The sequence below is a fragment of the Balaenoptera ricei genome, chromosome 5 (assembly GCF_028023285.1).
Source record: "Balaenoptera ricei isolate mBalRic1 chromosome 5, mBalRic1.hap2, whole genome shotgun sequence".
NCBI lineage: Eukaryota > Metazoa > Chordata > Mammalia > Artiodactyla > Balaenopteridae > Balaenoptera > Balaenoptera ricei.
Window position 1 is genome coordinate 49,061,671 of NC_082643.1, and position 14,557 is coordinate 49,076,227.

Here is a 14,557-nt window from a genome sequence, read left to right on the forward strand (position 1 = left end):
TAGTAAAAACTGACCTACTGCCAAAACCTTAATTTTCCCTTTCTTTTTTCAAAGTGTATCCATCAATACCATTTTTTTTAGTAAGAACCATTCCAACTCAATTTTAAAATGTGAAATTCAATAAAATATAGCAAAGAAATCTCAGTATTTCAGATCCATTTTAACTTTGTTCATTCTATCCCTCTCTCTCTCTCTTCCCAGGCATAGAACAGAGAGAAATTATTTTTTGGCACTGGAGAAGACGTGAGTTTGTATATTTAAAGACTGCAAAGACTTGCTAATGATGACCATAACATTTCTTATAGATAAGTTATAACCAAGATGCTAAGCTGTACCTGCAGTAAGTAGATATTTCTTATTTGGCTTACTCTTTCATCTTTTCCTGTCAAGCATTTACTACAGCAAATGACCCACTTATTTACTTCCATGGGAAAAGAAGCATTGTAGTACTACCTCTTTGTTCTGGGGAGACAACAGGGCTCAGGGGACCAAACAGTAGTCTGGGGAGACAGAGTCAATGAACTTTAACCTGTCTTTGCCATTTCTTACCTTCGGGATCTTAAGCAAAGCATTTATTCATCCATCCATTCATTCATTTAATAACTTTTTAAAAACTCACATAATAGCACCAGAAGAGTAGTCATGAAGAAAACCTAATTAAATAATATCAAAGAGTTTTGTCAACATAAAATGCTTATTTAATAATTCCTTTAGAAATTGAAATATTAGATGCAAACCATTATATATAGAATGGATAAACAACAAGGTCCTACTGTATAGCACAGGGAAATATATCCAATATCCTGTGATAAACCATAATGGAGGGACTTCCCTGGTGGCGCAGTGGTTAAGAATCCACCTGCCAATGCAGAGGACACAGGTTCGAGCCCTGGTCCTGGAAGATTCCACATGCCGTGGAGTAACTAAGCCCGTGCGCACAACTACTGAGCCTGTGCTCTAGAGCCCGCGAGCCACAACTACTGAAGCCTGGGCGCCTAGAGCCTGTGCTCCGCAACAAGAGAAGCCACCACAATGAGAAGCCTGCATACCGCAATGAAGAGTAGCCCCGGCTCGCCACAACTAGAGAAAGCCCGTGCGCAACAATGAAAACCCAATGCAGCCAAAAATCAATAAATTTATTTTAAAAAAAGTACGTAAAGAATGTTTTTTTTCAGCCTGAGAATCATACCCATTGCCTGAAATGTCTGGATGTCTGGATTACTTTTATAACAAAAGTAATATAATAATTCTAAGGTGTGTAAAGTAAAAATGGAAAGCTCTCTCCAGTAATCCCACTCCCTAGGAATAACCACTGTTAGCATGTTTATTCATCCAGCACTTTTTTCCTATGCACTAAATTAGAGTAGGTGACCCAAGAAAGTAGAAATTTCCAAAGTACTGGGAAATTTGAGAGTTAAACCTCCTCTATAATTGGTGAAAGCCCAAGAGAATCTTGTTACCCAAAGACTGCCAACACTGTGTGCCTCTCCCAGTTGATCAGTGGTCTGTTGACTTTCCTTCCCACTCTAGTGTTTAAGTAGCAGGGTACAGGAACATATCTCTCCAACTCCTCCACAGTCCTATTGATGTCCATAAAAGTAAGAGTTGAAAACTTCAAAACAATCACAGTATCAAAATTTTGTCTTCACTCTTCACAGGGCTTTAGCTTGTCCTGTTAATGATTGCTAGACTTGAACTTCATGATACCACATATTGGATATTTCCAGCAAGGAGGCCTTTAGTATATCCCCTTTCCCAGCTTATACTCTCATTTGGATCTGAGAGACCCTCATAATTCTGGCCAAACATGCATGTGAAAAACAGGCTAATGTTTATTCCTTCAATGAGTTTTTTTGAACACCTGCTTTAGGTCAGTGAATATTTAAGAGGGAATACCCTGAGAGGATATCAAGGCCAAACTTCTCATTTTATAGGTAAAATATTGAGGTCCAAGAGGTGAAAAGATTCTTCCAAAATTACACATCTGGCTGGTTAAGCAGTCAACTCAGGACCTGGGCTGTACCCAGGTTAGGGCACTATAGCAGGGAAAGAAGCTTCTAGGAGACATTAACTCCCAAAGAAAGCAAAATGAAATTTGAAAAAACAGATAAAATTTTAAGATAAATATACAAAATACAACATGATTAGTTGCTTAACAATCCTTTATGACTTCCAAGAAATTACTACTGAGAGCAGAAAAACAAAGCAATGTACAAGAGACATCAAAGGCAAGATTAACAAATTAGTCTTCTTTCTGAGTAAAACATTCTATATGCCCCATGTGAACTGCTCATAAGATGTTTTTAATCAAAAGACTTTCCAGCAGCCAGAACAAAACCCAGTACTAAATTCTAGGAGTACATGCAGAGCCTGTTGCATTTTTTAAGCATCATGGATCAGGCTCTTTTCTCAATTATATGAAAAATTGATGCCGACATATTTCTGTTCTAATGCTTTCTTTGCTTTATGCCGCATCTTAGTCTGTAAATGTATAATCATAGAAATAAAAGTATAATAGAAATAAGAGCTGATAGAGATTTTAATCCACATCTTGAATGACCTTATTGCATTTACTTACCTGATTTTGATATTGTTGTACTCCCTGAGTGACAAACATCCAATTCACAAACACTCAGGATGTAAACATAGGCTGTTAGACAACCATCTTTTTTTTTTTTTTTTTTAATATGGTGCCTTTGTTGCCACTCCTTTTCTTTTCCTTTTAGTTTATTTATTTATTTATTTATTTATTTATTGGCTGCGTTGGGTCTTCATTGCTGCATGCGGGCTTTCTCTAGTTGCAGCCAGTGGGCTTCTCATTGCAGTGGCTTCCCTTTCTTGCACAGCACAGGCTCTAGGTGTGCAGGTTTCAGTACTTTTGGCTTGCAGGCTCAGTAGTTGTGGCGCACGGGCTTATTTGCTCCATGGCATGTGGGATCTTCCCAGACGAGGGCTCGAACCTGTGCCCCCTACATTGGCAGGTGGATGCTTAACCACTGCGCCACCAGGGAAGTCCCAGACAACTATCTTAAAAATAAATTTTTGGAAAGAAATTTTTTTGTTAGTTGGGAGCTGGTCTTATGTGAGAAGTACAGAAAAGAAAGAGTTTTTAAAAATGTGTTTATCATTGGCTGATTTGCAGTTTGCCTTTCAGTATGGCAAGCAGCTAAGTGCATGAGACTTATGTACTTATGAGACTTATAAGACTTAGTCTTATGTGACTTAGACATATACATGACTACTGAAGACTTTTGAAGGTAATACATTTTAAGATCTTTCATATTTACTTCATTTTTAGTTTGTCATTCCCTTCTAATCCTTCTATTAGAAAACTCTCTCATATAAGGGGTTAATGTCCAAAATATCTAAAGAACTCGTACAACTCAAGAGAAAAACAAACAACCTCCGATTGAAAAATGGGCAGGGGATCTGAATAGACATTTTTCCAAAGAAGACATATAGATGAACAACAGGTATATGAAAAGGTGTTCAACATCACTAATCATCAAGGAAATGCAAATCAAAACCACTCTCATACTTGTTAGAATGGCTACTATCAAAAAGACAAGAAATGACAAGTGTTGGCGAGGATGTGAAGAAAAAGGAACCCTTGTGCACGATTGATGGAATGTAAACAGTATGGAAGTTCCTCCAAAAAATTGAAAATAGGACTACCATATGATCCAGCAGTTCCACCTCTGGGTATTTATTTGAAGGAAATAAAAATACAAACTCAAAAAGATATCTGCACCCATGTTCATTGAAGCATTATTTAGAGTAGTCAGGACATGGAAAGAATGTAAGTGTCCATAGACGGATGAATGGTTAAGGAAGATATGAGAATATACATATACAAAAAGTGGAATATTATTAGCCATAAAGAAAAAGGAAATCCAGCCATTTAGGACAATAGTATGTTAAGTGAAATAAGTTAGACAGAGAAAGACAAACACTATATGATCTCACTTATATGTGGAATCTAAAAGAAAAAAGAAAAACCCCCCAAATTCATAGACACAAAGAACAGATTGGTTGCCAGTAAGGGGTGAGGCAAAATGGGTGAAGGTGGTCAAAATGTACAAACTTCCAGTTATAAAATAAATAAGTCCTGGGTTTGTAATGTATAATATGGCAACTATAGTTAATAATACTGTATTGTATATTTGAAATTGCTAAAAGAGGAGATCTTAAAAGTTCTCATCACAAGATAAAGAAAAATTTGTAACTATGTGTGATGATGGATGCTAACTAGACTTATTGTGGTGATTATCTAGCTATATATACGTGTGTGTGTGTATAAAATCATTATGTTATACACCTGAAACTAATCTGTTTTATGTCAATTATATCTCAATTAAAAACTGTCTGATGATTTCTATTCATTTACCTTGATTTCATGCAATTGTAGCTGCCCCATGTTGTTTCACTGATATAAATCATATTCCACCAAACTTCATTTGAATGAAAAGTCAGATCATTGTTCTATTCATTTAATACTATGATAGTCCCCTAACTCTCCAACATTTTGATAAATGGTGCTAATTCATTGACATAGACAATTGGGTAAGTGTTCTCACTCTCATGCAGTCTTCAAAATATAGCTCATTAGAGAGCTCTCTTTGGATTCAGTGCAATTATTTAGACCTATAGAGTCTGTCTCCTGGGTTCCTCCAGCTCCTGCGCTTCAGGAAGCACTCTCTGCGTTAGTAGTTGCTAAAGTCTGGATTCTAAATGATGAAATGTTTTGTCCTACTAGATAACCACACAATCTATATTAATTTGCTACACAAGTGTTTAGTGAAAAATATTTCTACAATAGAGGTGGTGATTCAGAAATTTTGACATAATTAAAATCTCATTTAAACGTAAATATAAATAGCCTTATGAAATAATGTATAGCATGAAGATGTGGAAGAATCATGTTCTAAACGTTAGAATGCTTGTATTTGAGATCTAGATCTGCTGCATATAAGCAGATCTTGTGAATTTAAAGATGTCATTTGGCATCTCTGAGTTTTCTTATCTACTAAAAATGACAGTTGTGACATAACTCTGATTTTTTCAAAACAATGTGGTTTTAAAGATCAAATGAGCTGATAGTACATCAAAAAGTTTTGTAATTTGTAAACTGCTATACAAAATCAGAACTATAGTAAGAAAATATTTGTTTAAAAATGCAAAGTGGTATTTCATTTTTCTTCCTTCATTAAAATTAGAAAAAACTGGAGAGGTTTAGAATGGCATTATATTTTTTTGCCTTAATTCATTTTGTTGGATCTTTGCTACACAAGTCAGATAATGACTTTTATTGTCTCATCCGATTTTAATGAGGCAATATTGTTTATAATAGACAGCATGCGTATGTTCACCATGAAGAATTTTAACCAGCTTCTGTAATATATTATGTGTTAAGGGAGGATGGGGGAGAGAAACATACTAGGTACAGATTTTTCACTTTACTAATAAAACATTTCCTAAATATCTTCTGGAGAAACTATACAGAAGGCTATTCTACCAGAAGTTAAGAATTGCCAACTTGCAGTACGGAAAAACTTAAAAAAAGAAAAAATGAAAAGAAACCAAACTTGAATGATAATCAAAGAAAGCCTCCAGGGAAGTCTTTTCTCCAGTCAAGAAGGATGTGTTCAAAGCTTGCTTAAGTAAAGGGAGGAGGGAGCTATTAGAACAATAAGAATTGTTGATAGGAAAGAACATAAGAATGGCGCCAAGGGAGTGAAAAAGGCAAGGAAGATGAAGCACAAAAGCACGAGTGTTCTTAAGGGAAAGAGAAGTTGAAAAATGCTTACAAAAAGAGAGAAATGTAATGAGTTAGGGAACTTGAGACCTCCCTGAGGTTACACGTTAAAGAAAGAGTTATTTATGTCTGTGTCTATCTCCACCACTAGATTCTTAGCTCCTTAAAGCAAGATGACATACCTTATCCATACTTGTCTCCCAGAGCAACTAACTCAGTTCCTTGCTCATAGAAGGTACTCAAAGGGTACTGAGTTGAACCTGAGTAAAAGTTGCCTGCACTGCCGTTTAGATGCTGGCTATGAAACACAGTGATAGGCACATAGAAAGACAAAGCTCAGTAAGTATATGCTGGCTCATTATTTATTATACAAATTCTTAGTGAGCACCATGTACTAGGAAGGCTCTGAGGATAGAGCAATGAGTCATATGTACTTGGATTCTGTTTTTCTTTACAAAAATATAACCCTGATCTTCCAAGTTCAGCATTAGAAGAATTTCCAGATGATCAGGAGATGGTTGGACCACATGGCCCTGCCTGTTTCCCCTGCCTTACCATGGCCATTGGAGTCTTTAAACTGATTGCCATTGAGACAGCCATGCTGAGGGTGGAGAATGGGTTGAAGAGCCTCCTTTTGGCAGTCTGGTCCGAGCATGGACAAATGACCCCTTCTTCATTTTCTGTAATCCAGCTAAAATAGTTTATTAAAGATTAGAGGATAACAAAAGGTAAATAAAGCTAAATAATAGCATGAATTTGGAAAATCTGGGTTGAAGTTATACCTTGCCTCCAAAGTTCATGTGTTAACCTGGAGGGGGAAAAAAGACAAAAAACAAACAGGTCTTATCTGTGTCCGTACTTCTTGGCTCCCATATGGGGGATCAGGGAGCCATCTTTAATAGTAATATTGAAGAGTACATTTCCAAACATTCTGACTCCTTGATCTTTGGAGATCAAATTTCATTTCATATCTGTTTTGGGCACCCCTACTCAATCAAACTTTCCTGTCTGAGGACTAGCTTCTTGCCTTGACAATTATCAACAAGAAAAACCTAGTCCTTCAGACTGTACCACAACATAATAAGCTGAATATTCTCTCAAGAGATACATACAGTACAGTATAATGAGAAAGTCAGTCCATACAGTGAGGGTACTATATGCTCTAGAGCCTTCTTTCATTCCTAATTAGGGAAATGTGCTCTATATCTTTTAAAATTATAACAATATAAAGCTAAAAGTTTGTTAATTGTGTCCATATATCCCACCAAATTCCATACGCATGTCACACACAAAGAAAAAAGATACCCTGTGTGTACACAAGTCCAAAATTTGAATCCTGAACACTTTGGCTCAAAGTACTCTGTAAAGGGAAGGGGACTGTAGGGAAAAGATAGAGGGGGAAAGGAAGCTACTCTTCTCAAATTCCCCCTAGTGCTAGTATAGTTCCAGCAACACACAAATACCTCATGTGTCTTCGTAACAGTTCTAGAAATTCAGCTCGTTTTATAGGTGTGGAAAACAAAATACCAAGGATCTAAGTGAGGAAGTCTATTCATGCTTGCCTTATAATTATTGTGCTAAATTAGACTGAACTGAGCTTCATGTCATCACTCAATAGACATTTACTGTGAATTTATTAGGGACAAGCATTACAATATAACATAGTAGAAACATAGTCACATACGGTCTCTGTCCTCAAATTACTTCCACTCTAGTAATGGAGGAAAAAAACATTCCACTAATGAGGAGGTCATTCATAACCACTGAAATAGTATTTCATAGGACAATAGTTGGGGAGTGAAAGCAACCATCTAGTCATTTAAAAAATGAATGGCTGGTGAGGAAAAATAAGCAATGAACATGTAATAGAATACTCCCTGGATGTGTTAGTTCAGGTTAAAAATTCTCAAGCTCCTTTAAAAATTGAATTTGCTCAGTTATACTGAGTCATTTATTCAGAGACAGCCTGAAGGTAGGGACATTAATTAGAACCAATTGCAGCAGATCCAAATCTAACACAGATCTCCACTTTAAAAGGCGGGGGAAGGAGGGACTGCGGAACAGCCTCTTGTTTCCAGAAAAGAATTGTTCCAGAAAGATCAGAAAGGAAAGGTAATTATGAAGAGAAGCTGAATCAGAAGGTAAGAAAAGAATTGAACAGAAAGAGAATGGCTGCTCTAAGAAGTAATACAAACTACATCTGACAGTATATTGTTGTGGCTAAGTACGTGCACTTATACATCAAAAAGACCTGGATTTGGATCCTGGCTCCCTTGAAGAAAGTTACATGATATCTTTGAGCCTCAGGTTTCTCATCTGTAAAATGGGGAAAATAATACCTCTTACCTTAATATGGCAATTGTAAAGGTTAAATAACCAAATGCAAATAAAATGTCTGGGACATCGTGTGCTCTCAGTTGGTAGAATAATAATTATGATTATTTGGTAATTTAAGCAGACTGTGTCCTTGAATTTAGTGAAGAGTTGGTAATCCACTCAATGGAATGCTAAGCAATCTTTAAAATACATTCTACAATAGCAATCCTTAATTAGTATGTACCCCCTCATGGGTGAGGGCATTTTCAGAATTTGTAGGGGAGGATTTTGGACATCATAATCACATGAGTAGCAGTGGGAAGTGATACTCTGGATTAGTGGACAGGGGCTGGGGATGCTAGATGTTCTGGAATCCTCGGGAAAGTTCTGCACATAAAAGGATGCATGCCCTTGCATCCTACGTGATTTTCATATGTCCCTCTAGACATTCATGTAGGTAAAAAATCCGTGTATATGATTTGAACCGAGACCTCAACTCCATTTTACCTAAAGCATAAATGGTTTTTTTCATGGTTTTTAATATAACTTTTCTAGGACTGCAGTTATTATGTAAATAACAGAAAGAACGTATTTTGTTTTGCTTGGAATTTTACCAAGAGCAGTTCACCATCTTGGTAAAATCATGTGACTCCTGCCAGTGTCACTCCTATGACAAATCACCATGTCTATCAGTCTGCTTTTGTAGTCACGACATTTGCATTCAAACTACTGGAGAAAGACAAATACCATGTGATTTCACTCTTATGTGGAATATAGAAAACAAACAATCAAATAAACAAAACCAAAAATGAAACAAGTCAAACCAAACAAAAACAAACATGTAGATACAGAGAACAGAGTAATGGATACCAGAGGGGAAGCCGGGGGTGTGGGGGGGAAGGGAAGGCAAAATGGGTAAAAGGGATCAACTGTATGGTGACAGACAGAAACTAAATTTTTGGTGGTGAGTACACTGTAGTGTATTCACAAGCATAAATATAACTTTGTATACATGAAACTTATATAGTATTATAAACTAGTGTTACCGAAATAAAAAATAAATTAAAAAAAAGAAAGTTACTTACAGGTACAAACATCTAACTTTTTCACTCTGCCTTCCAATGAAGTCATGCCTGAGCATCTCATATTTTATTTCATTATAAATTGCTTTGAATTATCCTATACATCACAGCTAAGGCATTATCTTTCTTATAAATTGTTTATGTATACAATATATTATCTATGCATTTCATCTAAGGATAATAAGGAAGGTATTACAAAATATTTGCTATGAAAGGGGAGTGTGGGGTTTGATGGGGTTGAGAACTGTGCTCTAGAATTATATTTAATGTCACGAAAATATATTAACAATATAGGATCAAGTGAAAAAAGTAGATTCAAAGCATTACCTATGGATTGACCCCATTTTTATAAACAAAAAACAAACAAAATTTACAAAAACTCACACTCCCTTTCCCGTAATATCTTATGGGATCACAGCAACCCAACTGAAGAGGTCTCTTCTTATGTGCTCTATAGTTCTATAACGTTTTGACCAAATAATTTTTTAATTTCAATTAGGGAATTACAGAATTGTATTGTTTTGAGTTCCGGGAATCAGATGGGAATGAAATATGGATTCTGATCTTGGCTTTATTTTTTAAGCCAAGTCATTTAACTCTTAAAGGTCTATTTTTTAATCTGAAAAACTTTAAGATACATGATCAATAACACAAGATTTCCAGCTTTCTGGCTCAATGATTCTAAAGCAAATGTTTGCTGATTATAGGTTTAGGTAGTGTTTCCCCAGCTATGCTCTACTTGGAGACATTTATGGATGTTAAGTAAATAGAGTTCTGTGGTCAGTATATCAGAGAAAACACTGGGGTAAATGAAGTAAAACATGTTTCTGTAGGTAGGACTTTTCAATTTTTTTGTTAAGCTTAAGAATATTGTGAGTTTTCAAGAGAAGTACAGTGTGTAGCATTTCCTGTATATATTTGACCACAGAATCTCCTTGGTCCCTACACCCTGAGAATCTCATGGAAATAGTGTTCTGCATAGCAGGTGTTGGGACACACTAATTTAGGATGATATATATTTTAATATACTTCACAGAACTTTTTATTTTCAAAAGACTGACACCCCATGGTTAATTTTCAGAAATTATAACAAGCAATAGGGAAACAGTTTTGTGTAGTGATTGTCTTAAATATGTCGAAATTAGAACTTTTAAGTTCAGGTTAATAGAAAGAAGGAACCGAAAAGGTTAACAAAAGAACACAAATTGTAATGTGAGATGAGCATGAGTCATTTTAGAGCTAAAAGGTGACATAGAGGCTCTCTACACATCAAAAGATTGATCTATTTCAAAAAAAAAAATCTGTCCAAGAAAAAACCAAAACAAACCAGATTTGGTGTGTCCATTCAGTCAAAATAGTTAAGTCTGAAAGTTGTTTATAGAAAAACTGCACAGTGTAGATATAGAAGAAATGTAATATTATATATGGAAAGTAGATAGGAAGAAATTGAATTATTTGAAATATTAGAAATATTGTGCTTTCTTGGTTATTTTTGGGGATTAGGCCACCAATATAGACAACCTAAATTCAAAAGTGGAGTATAATTCTAGAAAGAACACAAATAACAAGATTATCCCTGCTGCAGAAAAGAGCATTATTCCTTTAACTGATGATTATTTTAAAGGTCAGCTGGTAGAAGTTCACTGAATTTGTTTTGTGTAGGTACATCAGCAGTTGGTATTAGTTAAAAAAACCCCAGTGTTTGACATTTCAAGAGTTATTTTAGATTACATGTTTCAAATTTCAAAGTGCAAATTATTTAATGAGTGGAATATCTGTTGAAAAATTTTAACATCTAGTTTATTGGCCTTGCCATACAGTGTGCTTCTGGGTCACAGTTTACTGCACAAGATGGTTTATGAAAACCAATCTTAATAACATACCAAGTAAAACTTAATCGTGAAGGTAAGTCTACCATCAAAATAAAAACAAAACAAAACACTCAGATAATGGGTTCTAAAACCAACTTAAGGCTTAACTAACGTAGAAAGTCCTTAAGGGCAAAAACAATACTGAAGTCTATATTTTACCAAATAGCTATTAGGTCTCTACAGGCAAAATGTCATTGAGCTAGATTTCTGGGGGAGAAAACTGTTATCACTCTAGTCCAGGGTCCAGATTCATTGTCATTTCTTGTGAGTCAACCAGATAGTATGTGTCTTCTGATGGGAGGTAACAAGACACACCGAATGTATCTGTGTTGTAGTCGAGCCAAAAATGTTTAATTTCAATCCAATAAACTTTGGGATGTAACATTCGGTTTACAGAAAACACAGGGGATAGTGGAACAAATTAAATGAGAACACAAGGAAGCAGTAGACAAACCAGAAAGTTTGACATTCTCCAGAACAATTGTCCTGGTTCCTTCAACAAGTCAGGGTCATAAAAAATTGACAGTGTTAAATAAGGAGAGAACTTAGCCATATTAACAAGATGCGAAGGGCTGCTGGGATCTGAAGTGCAGCTCCGCACTTTCTTTCTCACATCAGATGGAGTAGACTGTATTTCTAGCTCCAAGATGTTAGCTGGACATCTGGGCAGAGCCTCCTCAGTGCCTCTCATCGTGAGGACGTGGACTGCCATCCTCTCTCTGTCCCACCTGTCCCTGCCCGTCCACCATTCTCCTTCTTGCTGATCCAGCTTCTCACGTGCCGCAGGGTAAGTCAGCCAACTAGCCATTTTCATTTCTGTGGGAAAGAATCCCTGACTTGGGCCTCAGCCCAAATAGTGTAGCTAGTTCAACAGTCTCTGTAGCACAGTATGGGACATATATTTAGAGGCTATATGATAAATGTCCTTCGTTGACAGGGAAAAATCCCAAAAAAATGCCCTTGGTTTCTGAAAGAAATATAAAAATGCTTCATGGAATTCCCCGGCTGCCCAGTGGTTGAGACTCCCTGCTTTCATTGCGGAGGGCACCCTGTTCGATCCCTGGTTGGGGAACTAAGATCCCACAAGCCTCGGAGTGCAGCCAAAAAAAAAAAGCTTCAAATAGAATGTTTAGAGAACACGAAATATCAATTCTTCACAATCCTTCAGGGAAATTATGGTACCATGCATGCTTTCAGAGTAATGTGGCAGACAGTGAAATCTTGATAAATGTACACTGTCTTCCCACTTCTTGGTTTCTTTAGGCACTTTTACTTCTCTATTGAATGTGCTGATATTTTAATTTAAAAGTACGCAATAAAAATACAAACGAAAATAAATCCAAAGGTTGAACATCTTTATTCTTTTGGAAATTTGGAATTTCATGGAAATTTCTCATCTGAAAAATCATCCCTATAGCAACTGACTATAACTTTATCAACAGATTCACATATCAGTGTGAAGCCTGGGTTGATGTCATATAATCTTTCTCGGATTTCAATCCCTAACTCATGCTTGCCACACAGAACTGCAGGTTGCCCTGAAAAACAAGAACAAGGAAAACAGAAAAGCATGTCCTTCCTCAGTGCTTTTAGCCAGAGAACACGGTGACATTTGGTATTTTTGGTAAAGCAGTTATGTGGGTCAACCCAGGCATTAGCATGTAATCTTCTTCCATCCACCAAAAGGGTTGGTCAGGTAAAAACATTAATTTAATTTATCAGGCAATTGTAAATCCTGTGCTATTAAAGGAAGGAAGGAAGGAGGAAGAAAAAAGTAAGGTAGGTGGGTAGGTTGGTTCTGGGGAACTGCTTAGGGTGTGCTGTCAGCAAGCAAGTCATTTTAGCTGATAATAAATTCATTGCAGGAAGAGAGCCAAAAGAGACATACTTTTAAAAACCATGTATTTGTCTTATTATAATAACATAATTACAAGACTTAATATATAGCATTTTTGTTATTTTTATTTCTCATAATATTTTCACTTGGCTATCTTCATCTTCAAGTTGTTTAGGGTATGTAATATCCTGTTTTTGTTCCCCTGTTTTTGATAGACAAAGAAGCTGTGAAATGAAAATCCTGGCAAATTGCCAAAGGTAGTAAAACTATTTAATGACAGAATTGGAAGCAGAACACATCATGCCTGCCTCCCAACCCAGTGCAAACAGATACGTGTATTTCTACAAGTTTTCAGGCTATGGTTACCTAGAGATTATTTGTGAAGAGATTTATGAATTAAACACATGCTTTAAGTATTTTCAACTTGTGGTTATGTCTTTTAATTACGTCAGTGTTTTGTTTATATGATTTTTTTTTTTTACTTTAGATAAAATCTTGTGAGAGAAAGCACAGTAGTTGCTCCTTGAAAATACCTTTGAAAAATTCAGTGTTAACACAAGTCAGCACAAACCTGTACACTATATTTATTAATTTAGTCAAGAAATATTGTCTACTCTCGTCAAGATTAACATTTACTATTTTGCTTGTTTTCATGCCAACCCTGCAAGTACATATTATACTTATGTTTCAGATGAAGTTGAGCAATTTGCCTGGGATCATATAGTAAATGGCAGAGCCAGAATTTGTACCCAGAATGGTATTACTCCAAAAGCCGTAGGACTTCTACGACACCAAATTAACATGCCAGAGTCTCCTCTCTCAAAGTGCTGTGGGTGTTCAGATGGGGAGGAAGGTATATCTGGTTGGGCGAGGGTGGAGGTGGAGAGGGATCCAGAAGGCTTTGTGAATGAAGGAGCATTGGAGCTAGTGCTCGAAAGATGTGATTCTTTTGATCGTGTGCAAATGAAAGGTTGAGAAGTGTAAGCCAAGAACAATGTGAACGAAGGTACAGAGTGGGAAAGTCAGAGCATATGTAGAGAACAAGTTTGGATGGAACCTAAAGTGAGTGAAGTGTAAATGTGCTAAATTTGGAAAGGTGTTTGAGGTTATAAAGATCCTTGAAAAAAAGGCAGTAGAGAGTCTTCACTACCAGTGGCTTACAAATATGGGTATGAATATAAAACACAGAGTCCTAAAATTTCAATGGTATCTGGGTTAGGAGAATGACCCTCTTAAGAGGAGTTTTTGTTTGTTTGCTTGGTTTGCAAAGAGTAATGGAATCCTTCTACTTGACGACTGAGAATTTAAATATAGATGGTGTTTACTGACCTTTGAGAGAGAGAGAGAGAGATTAATTATTGGTTTCTAAAAACAGAGCATGAAAGTTTTGGTGAAAGTATCTTGCTTTAGATAAACATAATTAGAAGTTTGCTAGAATTAAAACTTTTAGTAATGAAACTCAATACAATGCTTTAACTCTATTTCTTTGCACTCATCAACAATCCAGTCAATGTTGAGGTGATGGATTGTATATATTGCTGTACCTATACTGAGGCTGCCCAGTAGTTTATTTCTGGTGTCAGTGTGTTTAACTAAAACACTATTTCCCAGCTTCCCTTTTAGCTATTTGTGTCCTGTCATTAAGTTTTGGCCAATGAAGTCAAACCAAATATTTTTTGGGTGGGCCTTCCAGGAC

The 14,557-nt window shown here is 36.2% G+C and overlaps 1 long non-coding RNA gene across 1 annotated transcript; it reads left to right on the top strand.

Annotated features, from left to right (window-relative positions):
* The first annotated feature begins 7,798 nt into the window (after positions 1 to 7,798).
* Positions 7,799 to 13,279, top strand: LOC132366430 (uncharacterized). Its single transcript, XR_009503440.1, has 3 exons — positions 7,799 to 7,896; positions 11,643 to 11,811; positions 13,077 to 13,279. It is a non-coding gene; the product is annotated as an uncharacterized LOC132366430 (long non-coding RNA).
* Positions 13,280 to 14,557: the final 1,278 nt, after the last annotated feature.